The sequence below is a fragment of the Sitophilus oryzae genome, unplaced genomic scaffold (genome assembly GCF_002938485.1).
Source record: "Sitophilus oryzae breed Bouriz unplaced genomic scaffold, Soryzae_2.0 scaffold_1297_pilon_pilon, whole genome shotgun sequence".
In the NCBI taxonomy this organism is placed as follows: Eukaryota; Metazoa; Arthropoda; class Insecta; order Coleoptera; family Curculionidae; genus Sitophilus; species Sitophilus oryzae.
The window spans coordinates 9,163,029-9,179,098 of NW_022145945.1; the positions used below are offsets into that span (position 1 = coordinate 9,163,029).

The 16,070-nt window shown below is 36.4% G+C and overlaps 1 protein-coding gene across 1 annotated transcript in view; it reads left to right on the forward strand.

Annotated features, from left to right (window-relative positions):
• The first annotated feature begins 14,778 nt into the window (after positions 1-14,778).
• The window catches only part of LOC115874717 (CTL-like protein 2), a 58,693-nt gene continuing 57,401 nt past the window's right edge, over positions 14,779-16,070 (forward strand). The window contains exon 1 of the mRNA XM_030889964.1: positions 14,779-15,021. The gene's annotated coding sequence lies outside the window, so the exon portion shown is untranslated. The remainder of the gene's footprint in view (positions 15,022-16,070) is intronic.

The window sequence follows — 16,070 nt, forward strand, 5'->3', positions numbered from 1 at the left end:
TTTTGTGTTTGGTTAAGAATAAACAATGTGTAACAGTTGTGTCATGGAAATGCTTAAACTAAAATATATACAGATATGTATTTAAATATTTTGTTCACGACAAGTTATTACATATGTATTGATTATTTTTGCTAACTATACATATAAATGTTCTAATAACAATCACTTGAATATGTCCCCATATATGTTATAAACAAAGAAGGTGTTTATAATAAAAACATTTCTGTAAGTAATTTGTGTTTTAATAAACAATAACTTTATAGCCTATAAAAATCCATATTTTTAAAAAATTTAATATATAGGAATACACCTGAAAATTGGTGTTATCACAGGTATTATAACAGCAAAATAAAGCACTAGTTTGTATCAAATCATGTTTACCAATTCGGATTCTAAGCTCCATTTCTAAAAACTATCAAGACTGGAGCTTTTTAAAACACTCAAATGAAAAGAATTATATATCGTTTTCATCTTTGCAAGTAAATAGTCGGCCAATTAAAAATGTCGGCGCCTATTCTAATTATCCTAAAAAAACTCGCAAGATAAGAGGAAGGTAGGAAAATCATTATTTAGAATTATTAAATAATTACTTTTTTCAAATATGCAATAATTATGTTGAGTAATGTATTTTGCACATATAATCATGTGACTAAAACTTTATTTGGTATGATCAGTGTCGGACTAAGGAGGGGGGTGGGGCGGAAGGGGCGGTCCGCCGCTGGCCCCGTCTTTTAGGGGGCCTCCGAATCTTAATAAGTAATTTTTTATTCAACTGGTAAACAAGGCCAATATGTGTCCAGTAGTTATAAAGCAGTTTGTAGGTGGAGTATGCAAACCATACGTATACCCCAACTATAAACAGTATAAATGGAAGCAGATAGGTATTTACTTAATTATCAATTATTAGGCCCCAGTAATTGTCAATGGCTTTTTCTTCAAAATGACAACCAATGCACAGCATAACTTGTATTCTAGCTTCATTACTGATGATGAGCAGTGAAGTCTTTAGTATAACGTGGGCCACGGGCCTGAGACAGCGAAGGGGCCCCTCGGATCTTGGAGGACTTACAAAGTCGCGGTATTTTTTAAATAAAATAATATTTTGTCGCGGAAAAAATATTTACCATTTTTTGACAAAAAAAAACTACCTGTCAAGAAAATTTGTACAGCCTAAAAGTCAAATTTAGTGATTATCACAGCCCCTGTGACATAAAGAAAAGACATGTGGCTATCTATTTCAAAAATTAAATTGTTCAAATGTCATATAAGAATGGCGGTATCTGTCATGGAATTGAGCGATTAAAAAATTATTATAAATATTTTTTTTTTAAATGGAAACCAACTTTTTTTATTTCACTAGTGAAAAGGTTTTCCAATTTGTTACGTTTTAACTAGACGTATTCCTGTACCTAAAATAAATCGTTTTTAAGTTATTTAAGATTTAGTTTGAAAACGTATATTATTTGATATTAAGTGTCAAACAGTCAGACAATCTGTCAGAAAATGAATTATTTGAATTTCCTATATTATAACTACTGCTGCTTAAAAGTTTAAAAAGTGTATAAAGTTTAAAAAGTGTCTATATATATACCTCCGTATTTTCGTTCTTTAGTGATATCTAATAGTTGATATTTTAATAATATACCGTACGATAAAAAAAAACAGCGCAAAGTTAGCTTGGAAATGATGATCGATAATATACTGGCGAGGTTAAAATCAAGAAAAATATACGCTTTAAAGCTAAATCTTAAATAACTTAAAAACGATTTATTTTAGGTACAGGAACATGTATAGTCAAAAAGTAACTAATTTTAAAAACGAAAGTAACGAAAGCCTTTTCACGAGTAAAATAAAAAAAGTGGATTTCCATTTGAAAAAAAATTATTTATGTATATTTTTTAATCGCTCAATACCATGACAGCTTCGGCCATTATTATATGACATTCGGACAATTTAATTTTTGACATAGTTAGCCACATGTCTTCTCTTTATGGTACAGTGGCTGTGGCAATCATTAAATTTGACGTTTAGGCTATATACATATTTTTGACAGGCAGTTTTTTTCCTCTAAAAATTATAAATATTTTTTTTTCTCAAAAACGGTTAACGTTAGGTGCAGAGTGTTTAATATCAAAATTCATAAAATTTTACAGAGAATTTAGGTGTGTAATCAAAAATGGGGTCACCTATTTAAATTAAGAAAGTTGCTGTCAACTTCCGGTACTTCCGAAAGTGCCGCCATATTGAAAATATTTTTAATCGATAGATCTCATTGCACAAAATCTCGTATCTAGATATTGTAGTTCTCTAGAAACCTCTAACGCAGGCTTAGCCTGGGACACCCTGTATAAATACTTGAATTTTATCAACCATTATACATACCTCATTCATTTTTTACAAAATATGCATTAAAAGTATATCATTATCTAAACAGACCGGGGGCCACATTTAGCTTCACCGCCCCGACAGGCTTAGTCCGCCACTGGGTATGATCTATATGTCTGTCATTTTACTTAAGCAGAACAAGTTACATATTTTTTGTCATATCGACAGAAGCATATGAGAAGCATACAATTAATTATTGTTACTACAAAGAATTTAAAACACTGAAAAAATATATATTATTAAATTACATAAACAATAAGTAATTATAATATTTAATATGTAATCTAGCCTTGGGTCAACTACAAATGCTTTGTTTTTATTTTATATAAAAATATAATGCTACACTACTTTTAAGTTTACCATTGTAAAAACTGTGTCCTGTGTCAAGGACGAGAAGCATAAAACAATTACTTTTATACGACGAGAAGGTATAAAACGTGAGTTAATTTGCAAAACCATATTATTGTCAGGAAAATCCACTGATGAATGTGATTTTATCTGTCTTGATGATTGTATCTTTAATTTTTATACAAATAAGTACCTACTGATGGTAGCTTAAAAGTTGATTCTCTGTACCTTCCATATCAGCTTCCTTACGTTTCCCTTCTGTTCACATAAAATATTATATCATGTAAATGAATAGGACAATGCGCCGTATCCGTTCCGTTTCCCTTCCGTTCCATATCCTTACCTTCCATTTTTTTGCCGGACGGACTGAAGCGTATTGGAAACAGCGTTGTCAAGTTCTTACATTTGCACCAGCTCTGTTAAAATTTTGCTGATATTTATTTATTCTTTTGCCTCTTAATTAAATCTATTACCCTCTTCAAAAGATACAAATTTTTAACGAAATGTATAATAGTGAGACTCACTATACCTTCCGTTTTCATTCCATATTCGTTAAATATGCTTATTGTATTGGCGCTATACGTAAGCTTCCGTTCCGTATCAGTTCCATACTATTTAAGCTCCGCGCGCACTGAATAGGTATCGGCGAGAGCGAGCGGCGCGAGCGGCACGACCTGTCGGAAAGTCGATTGTAGCCGCGCACTGGAGTCGCACGATCGACGGTCGAGAGTACGTCACCAGCATAAATTTGAGCATAGACGAGGAGAAGTTTATTCAAATTTAGTCAAATTCATTCGGCATTTCAAAAAATTATAAAGTATTATTACTATTTATATTTTTATGCAACTTTTTATATTTTATACTTTATGATGGAAATTAATATTATTTAGATCTTAACCAAACACACATTAATATATTTAGATCTTAACAAACCACATAAAATTCGTGAAATAGAGTGGAAGATGGGGATAAAATATACTACATGACTCTTAGCTTGACCGATTTTAACAAATTTGGTATAATTCAAAAGGGTTTAATTTGTTCTTTAAAAACAAAGCTAGATATGAAAAATAGTCAAATAAACTTCTATTTTTAGTTTTTAATCTAAATAAGTGTCATTACAAACATTTATATATATATATATATATATATATATATATATATATATATATATATATATATATATATATTGTTACGTTTTTCGTCGGTTCCGTGTGGATAGAAAGTCACAATTTATTTAAACACTATTTATTTAACACTAATTAACAAAACTAATAACGATAAACGACTTATAGAACTATTTACAAACGATTTTATAACTAAGAATTTATTTTGAATTTTAGCGCGTCGACTGTATATTTATAACTGCCCCTGTAGGCCACGGCCGCCGGCTTTATACCGGCAGGTAAAGAACTCTAGAATTGTCCATAGATCGTTAGGTGCGTAGAAGGTTTCGAATGTTCTCGTATGTACTCGTCCATTCCAGTGGGACTCGATTCTTCTCGAACGAATGAATCATTGCGGTGTCTATGCGATGTTAAAAGGTCATCCGAGGGCGGGCCATATTGTGAGGTTAGGTCGAGTCCACACCGGCCCGCAACCTGCCCCCTTCTTAGGTACATGCTCGTCCCGAGATGTATACGGTGAATGAAGGTATTTGCAAAGCTGGCCCCTGGTACATTGCGAAGTCTGGTAGAAATAGCAGTCTACAGTTTTCTCTCCCGATCTCAGCTTTGGGTTGTAGCAGCAAACGAGGATCTCGATTCCCGTAAATCTGAACAAGACTTCAATCATGTTCCGGATTGTACGCCAACTCAAACCATCGAGTCCACACGCCAGCTTCGGAATGGCTAATCGTGCAATGTTGTTGTTTAGCAGGGCTTCTCTCAGTTCAATCAGGGTCTTCCATAGATTGAGATAAGTCGGCTTACTCGGGGACCATTCCTTGGTGACCAGGTAGAAGATGTGCCTTGCTTGACCATGTGCATTGTCGGTTAGCCTCAAGACGCTTCCAACCTCTGGATCCTGTCGGCGTAGTTCTCCGACACGCCCAAACTTCTCATTGAACGTCGCAGCGATTCCTCTGGACATCCGCAAATCTCGAGCCACACAATGAGCGAGCGAATAATCAGGAGGCACGGAAAAGAGGTCTCGTTGATCTTCTTTGGTTACACCATAGCGAGCCTTCTCACTGCTGTTGTATCGGGCCATGAAATCGTCAAAGGACATCTCCGAATCAGGGGGATCAAAGCTGCAGGTTCTCACGGTCCCAGCACGATCTTCTATTTCGCCTTGGTAGGGGCTCAAACGGTTGAAATGGACTACCCTCGGTTTTCCTTTTGGCAATTTTCTGATACGGTATACGACGTCATTAATTCTATCCATGACTTCGTATGGCCCTTCCCACGAGGATTGTAGCTTCGGAGATAACCCACGACGTCTCTGCGGGTTATATAGCCACACCAACTTCCCTGGTTGGTATCCTCCATGCTCAGCTTGAATGTCGTAGTGTTCCTTCATTCGGTCACTAGCACTTTGAATATTTAGGCGGACTCTCTGATGAATGTCGTCCATCCTTTGACGTAGTGTGTGGACATAATCTTCTCCGGCGACTTCTTCTCCCGGTCGGCAACCAAATTTCAGATCACAGGGTAGGCGCACTTCCCGTCCCATAACGATGCTGGCTGGAGTTTGCCCTGTAGATTCTTGGACGGATGAACGGTAGGCCAACAGGAACAGGTGAAGAAATTTGTCCCAGTCTCTTTGGTGGTCAGAGACTACTTTGGCCAGATAACGGTTGATAGTTCTGTTCATGCGTTCAACCATCCCATCGGATTGTGGATGTAGAGCAGTCGTCCTGGTCTTGCGGATGTTCAGGACTTCACAGACGCCTTGGAACAGATTGGACTCAAAGTTTCTTCCCTGATCTGAATGAAGCTCCATGGGAACACCAAACCTGCAGATCCATTCTTTAACAAGGGCATCAGCAATCGTGGACGCTTCTTGATTTGGCAACGCGTAGGCCTCGACCCATTTGCTGAAGTAATCCATTACTACCACAATGTATTTGTTGCCATCGTTCGTCTCCGGGAAAGGACCAGCCACGTCGATCGCTATTCGTTCGAAGGGACTACCAACATTGTACTGGCGCATAGGGGCTTTACCACGCTTTTGTGGCCCATTAATGGCTGCGCAAATGTCACATTTCTTACACCAGGCCCTCACATCTTCTTTGCAGTTCACCCAGTAGAACCGTTCACGCAGCTTGCCAAGTGTCTTGGTAACACCAAGATGTCTCCGCTGGTTCCATTGTGAACTTCCTCCAAGACTTCTGGGACCCTCTTCTTTGGAATGACGATCTGCCTTCTCTCTTCTTGTCCCTCCGGTCTCTCGATCACACGGCGTAGTCCGTTATCTATTACCAAAGAATTCCACTGGGCCCAGTACGACTTTACGTTCGGCGAATATCTGCAAACTTCTTCCCACGTTGGTCTTTGGCCTGTGTTTTTCCAGTTAATTACTAAACCTAATTCTGGGTCACTGGTTTGGTCATTTGCAAGATCTTCGGTTTGCCAACTATCACCAACCACGGTCGTCCTTAAGACTTTCACTTCTTTCTCTTCTGCTCAGGAACAATGCTTACAGTCCTTAGCGCAAGGTCTTCTGGAAAGTGCGTCGGCATTTCGATGGATTGCCCCAGCTCGATGTTCTGTGTCGAAGTCAAATTCTTGTAATCGTTCAATCCATCTAGCTACCTGCCCTTCAGGATTCTTAAACTGCAACAGCCATTTCAAAGCAGCATGGTCTGTTCTTAACAAGAACTTTCTTCCATAGAGATACTTGTAGAAGTGTTCCACTGCTTTAACTACTGCTAGTAATTCTCGTCTGGTTACACAGTAGTTCCTTTCCGGTTTTGACAAGGTCTTACTAAAATAACCAATGACTTTTCTTGACCATCCTGGATCTGAGACAGAACAGCGCCTAATGCAACATTGCTAGCGTCGGTATCCAATATAAAAGTTTCCGTTGCCAAGAGGGTAGCTAAGTATGGGCGCACTAGTCAGGGCCTTCTTCAATTTTCGGAATGCCTCGTCAGAATCTGAGTCCCAAGAGAAACGCCTCTCGCCTTCGGTAAGTCTGGTCAATGGTTTTTGCGATGGTGGCGAAACCCTGTACATAGCGGCGATAGTATGTGCATAGTCCCAAAAGCTTCGTAGTTCATGTTTATCTTTAGGTATCGGCCACTCTTCCACTGTCTTGGTCTTCTGTGGATCTACCGCAACTCCTTGGGAGGAGACTACATGGCCCAAGTAGTGTACCTTTTCTTGACACAGATGACATTTCTTGGGGCTAAGTTTCAAACCAGAGCTCCCTAGTCGCTTGAAAACTTCTTCCAAATTCTTCAGATGATCGTCAAAGGATTTCCCAACCACTATGATGTCATCCAGGTACACACTAAACAGGTAGTCCAGGATAGTCCCTTTAACACAGACTCCATTAGTCTCTCAAAGGTAGCTGGCGCGTTGCACAATCCAAAAGGCATGACGGTAAATTGCCACAGTCCGGAGCCCACCGAGAACGCTGTCTTCTCTCTGTCTTTCGGCGCCATGTCGACTTGCCAATATCCACTCTTCAGATCTAACGTAGAGAATATCGTTGACCCCGCCAGTGTGTCTAGAGTATCGTCTATCCTCGGCAGGGGATAGCTATCCTTCTTGGTACCATTATTGAGCTGCCGATAATCAACACAGAATCTGGTGGTACCGTCTTTCTTCTTTACTAGTACTACCGGCGATGTCCACGGGCTGTTAGATGGTTCGATGACACCCTCTTCTTTCATTTCTCGAAGGATTTTATCAGCTTCTTCACGTTTGGCGAGCGGAAGTCTTCTCGGATTTTGTTTGATTGGTCGTGCTTCTCCGGTATCAATTTTATGTTGTACTAAATTGGTACGACCTCTGTGTCCTGCTTCTCCTTTATCAAACACATCTTGATACTTGATTATCAGGTTTCCCAATTTTCTACTATTTTCGGGAGATAATCCCTTAACGTTTACTAACTCCTTCACCATTTTGTCCGGAATTTTTGAAGTCGAAACTTTGGAGGCTTCCACGCTTCGAATGACTGAGGAGACCGAACAACAGTACCCTAACAGGGTTCCCTTCTTCAAGGATACAGAATAATAATTCGTATTCATTACTCTCACCGGTACAGTTTTCTTCGCTCGTAGCAGGGCTTTTCCAACAGCGATCCCTCGTCCTATTTCGCTGTCATGGTTCCTTGGCTCCAACAGAATAATACTCCCATTATTCATTTTACCTTCCAGGCAACCATCCAAAAATACCTCACAGCGCTCAGGGATCGAAACATCTTCTGCTACTACCACGCGAAGCGTCTCCTCACATTTTCGATGTAGAACCACTTATTCCTCATTTATTTTCAAAATTCCCTCTTTGAAGTTTAGGTCAAAACCTTTAGTGGTCATGATGTTCATTCCGAGAATAAGTTCATCTTCGATATCTGCTACTAACACTGGATGTTCAAAACTGGTGCTCCCAATAACAAAATTAAGATTTACTTCTCCATGGACAGCAGCGGAGCCCCCCGTAGCAGTACGTAGTCGCCATTGTGTTGTTTTAACCTTCTTCGATGTTTTAAGAATGTCCGGTCTGATGATAGTTTTCGTCGCACCTGTATCCAACAGCATGGTCCGGAACTCTCCATCAACAAAACCATCCACAAAAATGCTGTTGAATTTGTGTTGTAGCGAGGCGACTTGAGCAGTTTTCGTTGGGGCATGTTGGGTACAGGTCGACTTGTGCCCCTTCATTTCGACCCTTATTAGTTTTCCGACCTCGACGGAGCCGGTTCTTCGTTCTTCTCCTTACAACGGCTTCGCACGTGTCCTACCTGTCCGCAGTTCCAGCAACGAATCGGTCCCTTCTTGCCCATGTACTGGTCCATTACCTTCCGAACAATCCCTTCCACGGATTCGTCGGAACATTCGTCGATGGCCCGTACTCTTCCTAAAGACCGAGAACTTTGTTTCGCGGCCTCAAATTCTAGGGCACGTGCTAAAGCATCCACCAAGTGCGTTGGGTGGGCTAGGAGAAGTGCTTGTCTTGTCTCGTTGTCACGTAAGTCGTCGGAGAATGCCTGTACTGCCAACCGCTCCATAACATTCTCTGGCGTAGCAGGGTACGCAAGGCGAACGAGGCGGGCTACGTCGGCTTCAAACTCCTGCAGAGACTCATTTGACTTTTGAATGCGATTTTTTAGCTGGGAATGACATGTTCCAAATGAGCTTGGCCGTACCTCATTTCTAAATGTCGTACCAATTGCTGATAATCTCCCTGTTCCGATGGTGACAATGTCTGCAGAATATCAGTCGCATCTCCTCGCAGTGCGACAGTCAAAGCGGTAGCCTTTTCAGCGATTGTCCATCCGTTCGCTCTCGCAACGGCCTCAAACTGGCAAAAATAATTGGCCCAAGCGGTCTTTCCGTCAAACTGTGGAGGCTTAATAACTGACTTTGAGATATACTTATTTTCGACTAGTTTCGGTGCCTCCGATGTTTCTTGACATTTTGGTGAATTTGCCTTTGCTATTTCTTGTTTTAAAATTTCGATTTTTTATTTACATCGTCCTCAATTTGTGTTATTTTTGTCTTGTAGTTCCGTAGATTCTCTATAATTTCTGTTATCTTTTCTTCTAAATTAATTATTTTATTATTAAAGCTGGCCTGTATGTCTTTAGAATTTTCTGCGATCTTATCTTCTAAAATATTAATTTTATCACTGATTTTCTCTTCTAAATTAACTTCCAAGTCAATTATTTTACTATTGAAATTGTCGTTTAAATTGTCTTGCAATTCCGGGAAATTTTTCGTAATTTTATCTTCTAATTTTTTGTAAGGACGAGTCAAGGTCACCTTCGAACTCAAAGCAAAATGTGTCCGGATCCTCGCCTTCCTCCCCTCAAAACGTCTCTCAGTCTGGTTTTGCAAAATGCTTTTCTTTCCATCTGTCTCGCTGCTCTCTCTCTTCCAATATGGATTTCAGTTCGGACACTTTCAAGTCTTTCAACAATTTCTTCGGAGCCATTGTTAGTCTTTTTATTTTTCTTATCACACACGCCACACCTGACACCAATTGTTACGTTTTTCGTCGGTTCCGTGTGGATAGAAAGTCACAATTTATTTAAACACTATTTATTTAACACTAATTAACAAAACTAATAACGATAAACGACTTATAGAACTATTTACAAACGATTTATAACTAAGAATTTATTTTGAATTTTAGCGCGTCGACTGTATATTTATAACTGCCCCCTGTGAGCCACGGCCGCCGGCTTTTATACCGGCAGGTAAAGAACTCTAGAATTGTCCATAGATCGTTAGGTGCGTAGAAGGTTTTCAGATGTTCTCGTATGTACTCGTCCATTCCAGTGGGACTCGATTCTTCTCGAACGAATGAATCATTGCGGTGTCTATGCGATGTTAAGGTCATCCGAGGGCGGGCCATATTGTGAGGTTAGGTCGAGTCCACACCGGTCCGCAACAATATATATATATATATATATATATATATATATATATATATATATATATATATATATATATATATATATATATATATATATATATATATATATATATATATATATATATATATATATATATATATATAGATTTTATTTTAAGTTTTAAAATCTTTGTTTTAAGTCAGTAGTAAATAAAACGAAACTTGTGTTTACATTTTGTTTAATGATTGACGTTTCGACCAATTTTAATTCGGCCTTCTTCAGAATCTATAATATACGTATAAATAATTTTCTACGTTTGTGGTAAGAAAAAATTATATATTAAACACATTGTTAGTGATAAAATTGTATTGTATATTATAGATTCTAAAGAAGACCGAACTAAAATTAGTCGAAACGTCAATCATTAAACAAAATGTAAACACAAGTTTCGTTTTATTCACTACTGACTTAAAACCAAGATTTTGAAAACTTAAAATATAATAAAAAAGTCAAAGAAAATTGAAAAAAGAAAAAATATAAATAGTTTTTATAGTACCGTATTATCGAAAAGGAACGGCATTAGCGATGACCATGAAATGAAGGTCGGTGCCATTTTATATGTAAATTTATATAGGAAATGTCATCAATCTTCATTTCCCATCCAACTGGACGCCGTTTTTTTCTATCATACGGTAGATATATGTACAAATATTTTATTCAAACATAAATATTGTTTTCTCTATTTGTACCTTTTACGGAGCGATCAACATAGTAACATAGGATGACTATTTATCAGCTGTTATTACTAACGTCAAGACAAACCAAAAATTAAATAATATGATAAGTTTTTTGACGATTTTAAATTCGATTTTCAAAATAATGTGAGATAATCAAAACGAGATGAGAAATAAATGGGTTTAATCGGAAGGTTTTCTAAGTCAGTTATTGAATAAGTGTAGTAAACAATGTAGGTTACGTGCTTGTAAAGAAATTTTATAAAAACCGCATATTAAGTATGGTATGGTCTCGTACACTTTCGATTAATAATTCATCGGACATGTTTAATGTAAAACCGCTCCACTAAAAACAGTCGCTCGGCGTAGACTATTCGCCCCCTCCCATGCATTCTCTGATTTCGCCTGATGATGCGAGTACCGCCGATAGCTCGAAGCGCATCGAGCGCACCGATCTAATGCGGTGCGCGGGCTACATTTATTTCAACGTAAACTGAAAATTACGGGTCGCTCGCTCTCGCCAATACCTATTCAGTGCGCCGTACAATTTATATCATTACGAAAGCTTTATTTTAAAAAATGTTTTTAATTCAAAGGTAAATTGTATTTTTGTCATTTTTTGGAAGTAGAAATCTTCTCTGGCTCGTTGGACAGGCTATTTGCAGCTACTCAACTACTAAAAAGTTGACTGGCTGTCTAATGAATAGGCCGTACTATAACCATTCATAGTAATGTATAGGGAGAGTCAAAACTAGAATTTCTATTTTTCAGAATTTATTTTGTCTATATCTATCATAGGACAGATGGTTTTAGCCCACGTGCCATCAGCTGCTTTCTTCATCGCTACTAAGTACCAGTAAATGGTACACATGCACTTATATTTGGGTAGCTTAGTGTTGCCAGTTGTCACATCATAACAGAGCGTTTAAGTAAAGATAAATTGGAAACTTAAGATATTTTATGCTATACAGGGTGGTCCGATTGTAATCGCGAAAATTCAACAACATATTCTATAAAAATAAGTAAAAAAGTTCGTATAAACTTATGTTTTTAAATGCTTTATATTTTTTTATACACGCAATACTGCAATCATTAAAATACAATACGTACCATATTCAGTTAGGGTTACTAATTATACAGGGTGAGTCTTAAATAACTACAAATATTTTCAGCAGGACTGGTAGATCTCGATAGAAGAAACATATTTTCTCTTTGCCGTTTTTCAAATATCCCCCAACATAACCGAGTTAGTTTAGTTTCTGGGTTTTCTTTCTTGTAAATTTTATCTACTACCTACATATGTTGCCATACCATCAAGATATTATGTTTTTCATCATAAAATTAAAAAAAATTCTAAATTTTCTATTTTTTGCGAAAAAAACCTTATAGACGTGTTTCTGAGGTCGAAATATACTACCCCTAAAAGTATTTGCACTTATTAAGACTCACCCTGTATAGTAACACTTTTTTTATAATGTGATTTAATATGGGTTTCTAAAAGTTTTTAGTGTTGAATTTATTTTTAATTTACTTGTGACTTTTATGACAGCGACATTTATTCTATTTTTGTTTAAACCTACACATATATGTAGGTATCTGTCTGTTTTGTCTTCAAAGATAAATCTACTTTTAATAATTTATTTTTAGTTAGACACAGAAATTGAAGATCGTAACACTATCTTATCTGGCTCATATCCAAGTGTGTTACTTTTCTATTTTCTTTTGATACAACATAACTAGAAAGAACATTTCTTTATGAAACAAAATTTTATGAATAATGGTAGCTCCAAACAGGAAAATAAAAAAAAGTAAATAACAAATATGAAATTATTATTTGTAAACTTTCAAACAGTGAAATAAAATAAAAAGATATATACGATTATTTGCACATGCCCAGTGTGCCGAAGTATAGTAAAAATTTACTTCAACGATTGTTTATGGAAATTTTACTATTGACAGTATTTTCTGTTTTCTCGCCGGATCATTATTTATTTGTAATATGTACTATTTTTCAAGATCACCTAAAAATAACAGCCAAGAAACTTATAATCACTATTTCTTTGGCGCATTTCAGTCGATTTTAAAAATTTCGAGCAGCGCTTCAACGGCAGAAATCAGAAATTATCAGTATGTATTTCACATCGCCGTCCGTCATGTTGATCGCGATGATATTTAAGTATTTTAATATTTTGTTATTGCAGTTAGGGGACAATAAAATACTCAGATAGAAGGCTTGTGTGATGTAACGCTGTTTCGAGTAGTAAAAAATAAGTGAAAAAGAATTCGAAAAAAGCATCGTGTTGTGTTGAGACAATTTCAAATGTTAATAAAATTGCCGAAAAAATGTTAACGCGTAAAGGAGAGCGTAATTAGGGCGTTGTTGGGTGAAATAACATTCAATAACTCAACTTTCCCGGATATTCAACTCTCCCGAAACAACATTCTCATTCTCAACATAGCTTTATAGTTTCTCACACCGATTTAATCAAAAGCAAAAATGGATTCAAGCAGTGCGACGAAACAAGTGAGTAAACGAAGTGCTCGTTACATGATCAAAAAATTAAATAGACATACTATGAGAGGAAAAAATATAATTTGTAAGAAGTGTCTAGCCCCAGCGGGCAACTATTAAACTTGACCAATCAGCACAGATTAATAAATCAGGTTGGTGATAATTCATTTGTGTTTGTCAAAAACTCTAACGTGATTGGTCGGGCTTAATAGTTGCCTGCTGGGGCCAGACACAAGTTAATTTGCAATATTTGTTATGGTATACTTTTTTAAAACGGCGTCAGCGATGGCTATGAAATGACAATCGATGACATTATTTCCCATATAAATTTACATACAAAATGACAGCGATCTTCATTCCATAGCCATCACTGACGCCGTTTTTATTCGTTCATATGGTACTATGAGAGGATAAAATATAATTTGCAATATTAATGGTATAATTTTTTTAATCAACTAGTGATTAAATGTTTTATGAACACCTTCTAAAATTATAATGATGTATCTTTAAAAAAATTCGTTATAGCCGAAATAGCCCCAATTATGACCCACTAGCAAAACCAGTGATAAAAACTATGCTCGCTACTGTAGTTGAACTCATCTAAACAGTTTTTTGAACTGGAATAATAAATTATAATACGAGTTAGACCTTCTGAAGATATCAAAATATTTACTTTTTTATTTTTATTTTTAGAGTTTTCGCAAATTATACTTCTTTACACTTTTTTAGAATAATTAAATAATAAATTTTTCGTATACTCGCTATTTAAACTCATGTATTTGTATATATATACTAGTTGTTTACGATATTCTCCGATGGTGGCAGCACCGGCGGAGAATAGGAGAATGCACCAAGCCTGTATCTCTGACAAAAAAAATAATTTTATTATATTTTATAAAGCTCGATAAGGGCCCTCTATCGTTTCCAAAACAAAAATTGTTAGGCAACCCATTTTACTAGGCATTGTTTTATTAATTGCCCGGGGATCGATGCCCGCTCCGCAAACAAAAGACCAAAGACATTTATTTTGTCTTGACGCGGAATGTTTCAAAACTTGCGGTTTTTCACGGCAACTGTTCCAATTTATTTAACATAATAACAGCGACGATGTAAAGGGAAGGCTGAATCATGACACGGACGGCAAACAAAATTTTCTCTATTGTCCTCCCCGCTCACGGTCTTGTTTCAATTAAGGCTGAAGCGCCAGCATTTTTCTTTTGAACCATTTGAACCGAGGAACATCTGCCTGGAACAACGGACAGATTTAGGATTTACGTTGTTCAAAGGTTCTCTACCTGGTTTTCAGATTTAGGTGTATATTGTACATATACAGCGGAGAAAGTACTACTACTGTATAAATTTTGCGCGATAGTCGACGGCTAGGTACGGTCGCAACCAAGGCCACACAAATACTTGCATATTTTTACGCGAAAAATTAAAAGAATCAGTGCGTTTGATATAGCGGCGCGTGAACCAACTCGAAATGGAACAGAAATTAAGTTTGATTTGATAATGGTGAGTAGAAAACGTATTTATAACATAAAAGTTTTATTTAGTTTAGTTTTAAAAATAGGGAAACAGTTGTCAAGGCTTAATTGGAACGATTGAGCCTTGACAACTGTTTAAGAATTCGCATTAATAATTTTATTTATATTTTTATATCTCTGTAAAAATATACCATTTAATCTATAATAGAAATTAAAGGTTTTTAATGCGTACTATCAAAAATGTCATGCACTGTCAAATGTTATTACAGTTATTGGTATTTGGTATAAATTATATTTAGTCAAATGGGACATCCTGTATATTAGTTTTTTTTGATTTCGAAATATTTGTCCTTTCTTTTTAATATTTTTTATCGAAATATGATATACCGGGTGCGTCTCAAAAGTGGCTCACCTCTATAACTTTTTTATTTTTTCAGATAAAAAAAGAGATTTGGTATGTTAGTATAGGACATGACTTAGGATTGATTGACGTATTCAATTGCTTTTGGTCACTTCCTGTTTCACCGGAAATGACTACAACTTTTGATTTTTAAATGGCACGATATTTTTACTTTATTCGATGGAAAATATCATTCTGAATAAAATGACATATTATCATATGCCAACTTTTGACATTTTGGCTTAAAAAAATATTGTGTTTTAAATTTCAATCCAGAGCGCCTTGGAAAAATAGATTTCATCGTCTAATGATTTTCGTGTCTTGTCCTGGACGGTTAATAGATCCCAAACCGTATTTTTAATCATATAACTAAGTTTTTCAAATGGAATAGGGGTGACTCTTTAGCATATCTGAAAAAAGCCAATCAATCCAAATTTATGTCACATACTAACATAGCAAATCTCGTTTTTTTTATAAGAAAAATTAAAAAAGTTATAGGGGTGAACCACTTTTGAGATGTACCGGGTATATCAATGTTACACACTAGACAATGTTTACACATTTTTATCAAATTTACCTAAAAAAATACCAAACCACAGTTTGCATTTTTTAAGTCTGAAACTTTGATAAAGATGTTTAAATGAATGGGCCATGTGTGATGATATTTTCTAAATCAA